The 9,258-nt window shown below is 46.1% G+C and overlaps 1 pseudogene; it reads right to left on the bottom strand.

Annotated features, from left to right (window-relative positions):
- Positions 1-767: 767 nt before the first annotated feature.
- Positions 768-7,917, bottom strand: LOC129397529 (small ribosomal subunit protein uS19-like; annotated as a pseudogene).
- Between the last annotated feature and the right edge of the window lie 1,341 nt (positions 7,918-9,258).

Raw genomic sequence — 9,258 nt, 5'->3', positions numbered from 1 at the left:
AAAGAGTCAAGGATTTTTGAGTAGCTTTGTTCCTGGTGCAGAACAGCCCCACCTCTAATGTCTACTTCAGGTGAGCCTGCCGCAGGTGATCCAGGAATTCAAACGCTGAGCACCTGAAGAATCTAAGTTATTTACAGGCCTCACTGCAGGGTTTGGCCCTTAAGGAGCTGTTTTGGGCCCTTAAGGAGCTGCTTTTGGCCCTTAAGGAGCTGCTTTTAACTGTCACCACCTACTGGGAGGATAATTGACCAGGGAACTGAGTTCATCTGTGGTTTGCTTTCAACTTAAAATAGTCATATCTTTTCCTGAGAATATTGATTGAAAAGTTGATATCAAAATAAGCAAAGGAGCTACACTAGCAAATTTCAGTGAATGAGGCTTTTTCCTCTTTGGGGGAAGGTGAAAGTGCATGATAGGTTAGTGAGCAAGATTTTAAAATGATTTTCTTACTTAGTGCACAAACAGCAGGAAAAATACCAGAATACATGAAAGGGGAAATTGTACCCACCATCCTCCCACCCCATTTTTTCTCTTTTTTGGTGTGTTTTTATTTATCCAGATGTACATATAGTTTTTACCACTGCACTCATGGCAGAGATGAGATTTTATATTTTCACTGAACATCATAATATAACCATATTTCCTAGTCACCACATAATCTTCTTGATTTATATATATATATATATCTCCTCATGATTATATATATCCTTATGATTTTATATATATATATATATATTTTTTTTTTTTTTGAGACATGTGTGCCTTTATTAGCTGAGCCACTGCTTGAGGGGGATGAAGCAGGAGGAGTGGGTGGCCCTGAAGCCGGCTGTGCTTCACGGGCTTGTAGGTGATGGAGAACTCGCCCAGGTAGTGGCTGATCATCTCCGGCTTGACCTCCACCTGGTTGAAGGTCTTGCTGTTGTAGACGCCCACCATGCTGCCCACCATCTCGGGCAGGATGATCATGTCCCGCAGGTGAGTCTTCACCACTTCCGGCTTCTCCATGGGCGGCACCGCCTTCTTGGCCTTGCGCAGGCGCTTCAGCAGAGAGCGCTGCTTCCGCCGCAGGCCCCAGTTCAGCCGCCACCGCTGGCGCGCGCGTACGGCTATATCAGCTGCTCGTAGGACATGTCCAGCAGCTGCTCGAGGTCCACGCCGCAGTAGGTGAACTTGCGGAAGGTCCGCTTCTTTTTCTGCTCTACCTCTGCCATCTTGCCAGATCCTCAGAAAAATGATTTATATTTTTTAATGGCCACATAATATTACTTGAAATGATGCAACCATCGTTTGTGCAACCAATCCCTTTTCCTTAGTCATTTAGGTTGTTTCCAATTTTTCGCTTCAGGTGATACATCCTCTTCGCAGACAGCAGAAAAACAGCAGATTTGTGATTTAATTGGGAGTTTTCTGGGATCGAACAGTGGCTTCGTTTACAGGTGGGTTGCCGAGCGGCCATGGTAACTGATGGAGCAGTCACTATGGCAGTCAGTAGGGCTGAGTGGGAAGGGTGCCCTGGGAGCCTGGAAGCGTGGGAACCAGCAGGGCCGCAGTCGTCCATTTCCCACCCAGTCTTTCCTGTCTCTCGGGGACCGCTGGCAGTTGCTCAGCTGATGCTGAATTGAGAAGCAGCCTGTGAACATGAAGGGTATATGGCAGAGGATCCCAATTTGGCTTCTGCAAGAAGTAGAACCAACAATGAGCTACCTGGGGAGGCCCTGTGCCTCTGACTCTTGCTACTCCTTGGAGCCTCGGGTCTCCGAGAATAAACACCCAGTATACTCTAGGGACCTAACCGCTAATCCCAGGAGCCCGAGCTAAAGAGAAATAGTGTGTTTTGCTTGTTTCATCAAGCTGAAGTCTGGCTCACCTGATCCTGGCTTTTTTTCTGCTTCTCTGCAACTTCTGCCTGAGGGGACAGGCAGTCCCAGCGTATACACAGCCTGAGCACAGCCCTCCAGGTCCTGCTGGGGCCAGAAATTCCTTCTTGCTTTAGCACTTCTCATCCTGGTGCTTATTGCCTGAGCCCTTTGGGAAAGGCACCCTGTAGGTGAGAATTGCTGACAGTTTGGGGGAGTGAAAACGTGCAGGAAGGCAGAGGATGTTCCCGTTGCGTTTAAGATCAGCTGTATTTGGAGAGAATTCAAAATGCAAGCGTACTTATACAGTCATTGGAGGTCAAGTTAATTTATTGCCTCCTGGTTACAGCATCAGTCCCGCCCCTTAGAACGAGCTGAATTTTGGAGTCTGGTGGCCAGGCAGAATCCTATGGAACCTTCTCCAGCATCTTCTTCATGGTCGATCTCAAGGTCACTCAGGGCTTGTCTTGACTAGTAATAACAGAAGAAGCCAGCACTTTTAGAGTGTCTCTTGCTTAGTACCCTATGAAATGCTTTACATACAATATCTCAATCCTCACAAGAACCCTATAAAGAAAGGATTATTGCTGCCTCCATTCTATCAATGAAAAAACTAAGATTCAGAAAGGTCAAGTAACAAACCCCAAGTCACAGAGCTGGTAAGTGGCACGAAAAAAAAACTCAGATTCGGGCAGGCTTGCATGTACACTCTCCCTGTGAGGGATACTGCCTCCTGCTAGCCTAGCCACAACCAAAAGAAAGTAATAATAGCTCAACCCTTCATCAGTGCCAGGCACTTTGCTAAGGTGTTTGCTTGCGTTCTTCTAACTCTTGAATGAGGAAACTGAGAATCAGAGAGATTAATTCATTTCCCCGAAGTCACACAGCTAGTATGACAGAAACTATTTTCCTCTAAAATCTAATTTCTCCTTATTGTACAGTAGTAGACCCTCATTTTTAGCTGAGCATGTGGCCTTCTAGAGTTATGACTACATTCTCCAGACTCTGTTGAAGCTAGGTGTCCGTGTGACTAAATTGTGGGCAATAGGATATAAGCAAAAGCGGTATGTGCAACTTCCTGGAACTCTCAGCCTTCTCTCCGCTGCTGAAATGCAGACGTGACAGCTTGAGCCAGAGGGTGCCAGCCAGCGCCATGATGTGACCAAGGCCATCAACAGCAGAGCCGCAAGGGAGCAGGAGCCTTGGTCCCTGAGGACATGCTGGAGCTAACTTGGGAATCCTGAGGTGGCCACCTCCAAAATTTTACATGAAAGAGAAAAGTAAACATCTAACTTGCTTAAGCTGCTATTGTTTTGGGGTTTGTCATTTACAGCCAAACCTAATCCTCATTAAAATAGTGGTGGAACTGGAATTTGAACCAGTTTACTCCCAAGACCAAACTTAACCTCTTTGACATATTATTTCTACTGTAAAACTCTACGCCCACACCAGTTCATCTTTAAAAAAAAAAAAAATTATTTTCTCACATTTCTGGAGGTTAGATCCAATATCAGTGCGCCACCAGGGTTGGTTTCTGATGAGGTCTCTCTTTCCTCATGGTGGGTGGCTGCCTTCTGGCTGTGTCTTCATATGGCCTCTTGGCTATGCTTGTGTGGAGAGGTTCCCTGGTGTCTCGTCCTCTTCTCATGAGGACAACAGTCCTGTGGGATAAGGCCTTGCCCTTATGACCTCACTTAACCCTATTACTTTCTTATAGACCTTATGTTTACCGATTTATTATAAAGGATACAGATGAAGAGACACATAGAGCATGGTTTGGGGGTAGGAGTGTGGAGCTTCTGTGTCCTCTCTGGATGCACCACCCTCCATGTGTTCAGCTATCTGGAAGCTCCTGGTTCATCTTATTACCAGTGTCTTCCATTCCCTTCCTTTGAGGAGTCAGTCAATATGTACCAAGTGCTAGGCTCTGTGCTAGGGAATAAACCAAAAATATAAATATGAATGAGGCTTGGTTAGTGCCCTCGAGGAGCTGGCAGTCCATCTTGGAAGACAGATGGCTAAGCTAATAAATGAAAGACAATGCAGTGAGTCATGTAATAAAGACATGGGCCCAATGTTTTGGGAGCCCAGAGGAGTGGCTCACTGCCCCGGGGTCTGGGAAGGTTTTGCCGAGAGTGCAGCAGACAAGGTGGACATGCTAAGTGGCTGCTAGAGTATGAAATGTATTTGCCTCTCAGTCACCAGTACATTTAAACCACGGTCCTCCAAAGACTCTTGCTTGTCTAGAACATAGCCTACTCTCCTTACCCTAGAATTTTAGACTCTAATTCTTCAGCACCGGAGACCCCTAGAGTCAGCCCCTTAGGAATCCAGACTTTTTCTTCTTGCTGGACCCAAGGCCATGAAGAAAAATGTGTGTTGGACCCCGAAGTTCAGCTAACTCATGACAAGGAAGAAAATGGAAGCAGGAAGCCGGAAGGCCACTATCAGCAGGGCTAGACAAATAAAGATTCCTCAGCATAGCTGTGAAAGCCAGAATGAGTTGTAATTACTCTGTGCTTGGAAATGGTGTTTCCAGTGTGACCTTTCTACCTGCTCTTCTAACAGTGGAGCTGCTGTCACTGTTTATAAAGCCCAGACCTGGCTTTCCCTGATTGGAGCCAATTAGAATAACCCCAAGAGGGCAGCCAGGGCCGCTTCACTGCTAATGAGGGCAGCTGACGTGTTGGCGTCAGCTTATTTGCCCGGTGAAGAGGAGATGGGAAAGCTTATCCCGCCAAGTGGTCCCTTTCTTTCCCCTCCCAGTGCCTCCAATAAGTCTATTAACTATTCTGAGCACCGGCTTTCAAAAAAGGGATGAGATCTACTGGGGGAAGAGACTATTTCCTGGGTAATGAGGCCAAGCAACACTTTTCCTTACTCAGCATATATTTATGAAGCAACTACTATGTGCCAGGCGTGGTGCCAGGGGTCGCACATAATAATGAATACGATACAGGCAGAGGCAAATTTACCATGAAGTTAATGAAACTTAAGCTTTAGGGCTGCCCATTAGGACAAGTTCTGAAGGGGACCCTAGTAATGTGTTCGTGGCGGTCACGTTTTGTGAAACTTGCCAAAGTCAGCTATTTGAACCACACTCAGTTTAGACTGCTATCTCTTTCCACTCAGACTTCCCCTCTGTCACACTCCCCTTCATGTTGCCCAGAACTGAAGTGGCCATGGACATTTTTGTGATCTGGCTAGGGGGAAGTTAAGTTGGGGATACCGTTGTTTTATGGGACATATCTAGGTGGTTTGCAGTCACTTTTGTGTAGAGTTGGTTTTTGCTAGCCATCTCAGTGCAGAAATGGCTCCCAGAAACATGCTTACTGCCCGTGGTGCCAACTTATCTGGCATTATGACACTCAAATGCCGGGCCAAAGACCATATGAGATTTGTGAGTGTCCTATGCAACCTGGCCCTGGAAGCATGTGGGTAATGGAGGAGAAACAAGATTTGAACTGTGTAGAGCCAAAAGCTAGTCTGTAGGAAATTCTTCCAATCATCGGATGTGTAAGATTGTAAGTGCAGAATCCAGTTCTCACTGATACCTAGTCATATGCATTAGGCATATATATATTGAGTAGTGCGGCGATACAAGTACATGCTTTCCTTTTTTTCCCCTTTTTAAAATGCCAAATTATAATTTATCAGAATTCCTGTGTTCGTAGGATACAAACTGTAGCAGTCCTACAAACAAGTATGTCTGGCTGTGGTCACATGTGTTTATGCATCCCGTCAATCATAAATATAATTTTTATTATGCCAGAGGACTTAATTCTCATTCCATTCTCTATATGGAAAATATTACAAAATCATTACCTATGATGAGGCAATAAGAGTATTATTCAGCCAAAAAATGTGGAGAAAGACTTATTGCAGTGTGCTAGGCAGTTAACTAAGAAAAACATGATATTATTTTTCTATATTTTGTGATATTTGAAGCATTTTTCCACTTTAAAAGCTTTACAATTTCTTTCTTTTCCCAATCTACATAAAGGTCCACTTTCCTGCCTAATTTTGTTTCTGTAATTTTGTGTTTTTCTTAAAGAGAACCCTCGGCCGGGTGTGGTGGCTCATGCCTGTAATCCCAGCACTTTGGGAGGCCAAGTGGGGGGGTGGATCACGAGGTCAGGAGTTCAAGACCTGCCTGGCCAAGATGGTGAAACCCATCTCTACTAAAAACACACAAAAATTAGCCGGGCACAGTGGCAGACGCCTGTAATCCCAGTCACTCGGGAGGGTGAGGCAGAAGAATCGCTTGAACTCGGAGGGTGGAGGTTGCAGTGAGCCGAGATCGCGCCACTGCACTTCAGCCTGGTGACAGAGTGAGACCCCATCTCAAAAATAAATAAATAAATAAAACCTCAAATTGTCTAAGCTTCAGGCCCCACAAAACCTGAGTTCAACCCTGGAACATACAATTCTTTATTCCTTGTCATGGTCTAATGGGAGAACCCTATTGCCTCCCTCCTTTACCACATATGTAACCAGTGCCTGCTGCATGCCAGATTCTGAGCTAGGGATGGGCACACTATCATGGATAAAACAGACCTGGCCCCTTCCCACGTGGAGAGAAACAGACAGACATCAAATAAATGAAGTCATACAGGATGCTGTGGGAGAGAAAAGGGGTGGGGACCTCTTGCAGGAAATAATGTTTCAGCAGAGACTCAAAGAATATGTAAGAGTTACCCAGATGAAGAGTAAAAGGATGAACGTGCAAGTGGAAAGAACAGCATGAGAGAAGGCCCTGAGGTGGGAAGGGCTTGGTGCATTACAGGTACTCAGTAAATATCTATTGAATTAATTTTTTAAAATTATGATTTGGGCAGGGCCAGGGTGCTATGGGAGCATATAAGAATGGCACAGAACCCTTGCCTACCCCAACCAGCAACAAAGGAATGAGGAATGAGAAAGAGTTAAGTTAGAATTGACTTCCTGAATTTCAGGAGGAGAAATAGCATGTGCAAAGGCCCTGGGGTCAGAGAGAGATCAGAGAGCAGTTCTGTATGGCTGGACCATAGTGGGATGGATTTGAGGAGGGGCATTTGTTGAGGGGAGAATGAGAATTGGCAAGAAATGAGGCTGGAAATGTAAACCAGAGCCAGATCATGAAGGGCCTCATAAGCCATGGTAAGCTGTGTAGATTTCATTTGGATGCTGTGGTGAGGTGGTGTTAGGGAAGGAAATCATAGGCTCAGGCCAGCACGTTGGAAAGATCTGGTTGCATGGTCAAGAGAGGACTGGATGGGCCGGGCGCAGTGGCTCACGCCTGTAATCCCAGCACTTTGGGAGGCTAAGGCAGGCAGATCACAAGGTCAGGAGATTGAGACCATCCTGGCTAACATAGTGAAACCCCATATCTATTAAAAATACAAAAATTAGCCAGGCGTGGTGGTGGGCCCCTGTAATCCCAGCTACTCAGGAGGCTGAGGGAGGAGAAAGGCGTGAACCCAGGAGGCGGAGCTTGTGGTGAGCCGAGATTGCACCACTGCACTCTAGTCTGGGTGACAGAGTGAGACTCCATCTCAAAAAAAAAAAAAAAAAAAAGAGGACTGGATGAGATGGCAAAGTTGTTAGAGAAATTCAGGCAAGAGAGGGTGGTGGCCACAGGTAGTGTGGCATGGGGAGAAAGAAGTAGACAGCTCCAAAGGGGAACATTGTGTACCTGATGGAGTTAGGTAGGCAAGATAAGAGTCACATCAGGGCAGACGCCAGGCTGGTGCATAGTTCCTCTTTCTTCCTGAAGCTAGCTAACCTCATGGGAGACAGGGTTCCTGGTTTACAATGGAGGGTGTTACAGGACTGCCTGCATCCTTGGCTACTGGTCACCATGCCCTGCTTATTTTCTGCTCACTCTGTCCTCTGACTTTTCACTGGGTTTGGCCAATGGGGAGCCCACAAATACTGCAGAGCAGAGGAACAGGGTCCCCCATAAGGATCTTGCCTCCCCATGAGGAGGCCCAAGGCTGGCTGTGCCCCTCAGTCTCTCTCAAGGTAACCTTGTCATCTCTACCTTCCTCTACATGACTTTTTTACTTCCTGGTTTCAATTCACTTGGGCCTGGGGTGGTATACAGCTCAGCTTACGGGCTGCAAAAACACCCCAACATCCCTTCTGGCTCCCACGACTTCACCCACACCTTTGTTAAATTCCACCTCCTTGAGTTACTCTAATGAGTGTGACATCTGTTTCCTGTTGGGACTCTGAGTCACACACTTCTGACACCAGGCCGAATTGTTCATAAAATAATTCCCAGTTCCTTTAAATCAGACCACACCCCTGCAAGCCCAACAGCCAATAAGGCAAGAACACACGCTCCAACCGTTTACCTGGTGTGCAATCAGGATCATCGTACGCCTCCTTCCCCTGGTCAAGTTCTGCTCCTAGCCACCCAGATTTGAGTAGGGCTCAGATTCCCCAGCTGTGACCCTGGGGATTTTCCTAGCGCTGGGCACCGCCTACCACACTGCCCCACACAGGATGCCGCTGCCAGGTTCGGTGCCTTGGGCTAGGACAGGGTATGCAGGGACAAGGGAAGGTAGGTAGCCTCAAGGTTCCTTTCCACCAACCCTGCTGAGACCTGGGGATCCCATCATCAAGTGGCCACTGACCTCCCCTGAGAGGGCTGGAAAAACTTGCAAAATGGTTCTGACTCACTGTTCTCTAGGCTTTCTGCTGACCTGTGATCATCTGCGTGTCTGTCTGGGTGTGTATAAATGGGTCTGTGTCTGTGGTATTTTTGTCTGTTTTCCCCTCCCCAACTCCAGAATGTAAACACACTGAAGGAAGGGACTTGTCTTGTTCTCCACTGTATCCCAGTGCCCAGCCCAGTGCCTGGGACACAGTAGTTAGTGGATAAGTATTTGTTGACCAACAGACCAGAGACTGGTCTCTCATCATCTGTTTACAGTCTTCCCCCAGACAACATAGAGCTCCACCGATTAGATTTCCTAATTACACTCCTTTTCCATCTTGCCTCCCTGAGATGAGCCTCGTCAGCATCGTGAATATTTCCAGCAACTCCTCAATCACACATTTATAGCTTTTTTATGGGATACTCCTACAACCTGATTAATGTCTTTATTTCCCTAAGCACTGACAAGTTTCCAGGGACTCGCACATGAAATTCAAAATAAAATTTTACAGCACATGAAATTCAAAATAAAATTTTATTTTTTGGTTTAACATGAAAGTTTATGCTAAAATTTTAAAAAGTAACTTTCTAGATTTTCTGCCTGCAAAATTGTGAATAAGCTCATTACAGCTGAACTTACCCTTCTTTCTCTCTGTTTGCTGGTGCCCTAGGCAACTGTTTGGTTTGTCTATCGGGCATTAGTTATTTTCATATACGAGTAATTCCATTACTAGTTTTTCACAAGCCAGAATGGAGTTC

Source organism: Pan paniscus, chromosome 1 (genome assembly GCF_029289425.2).
Source record: "Pan paniscus chromosome 1, NHGRI_mPanPan1-v2.0_pri, whole genome shotgun sequence".
In the NCBI taxonomy this organism is placed as follows: Eukaryota; Metazoa; Chordata; class Mammalia; order Primates; family Hominidae; genus Pan; species Pan paniscus.
This window is presented reverse-complemented; position numbering and strand designations above follow the sequence as displayed.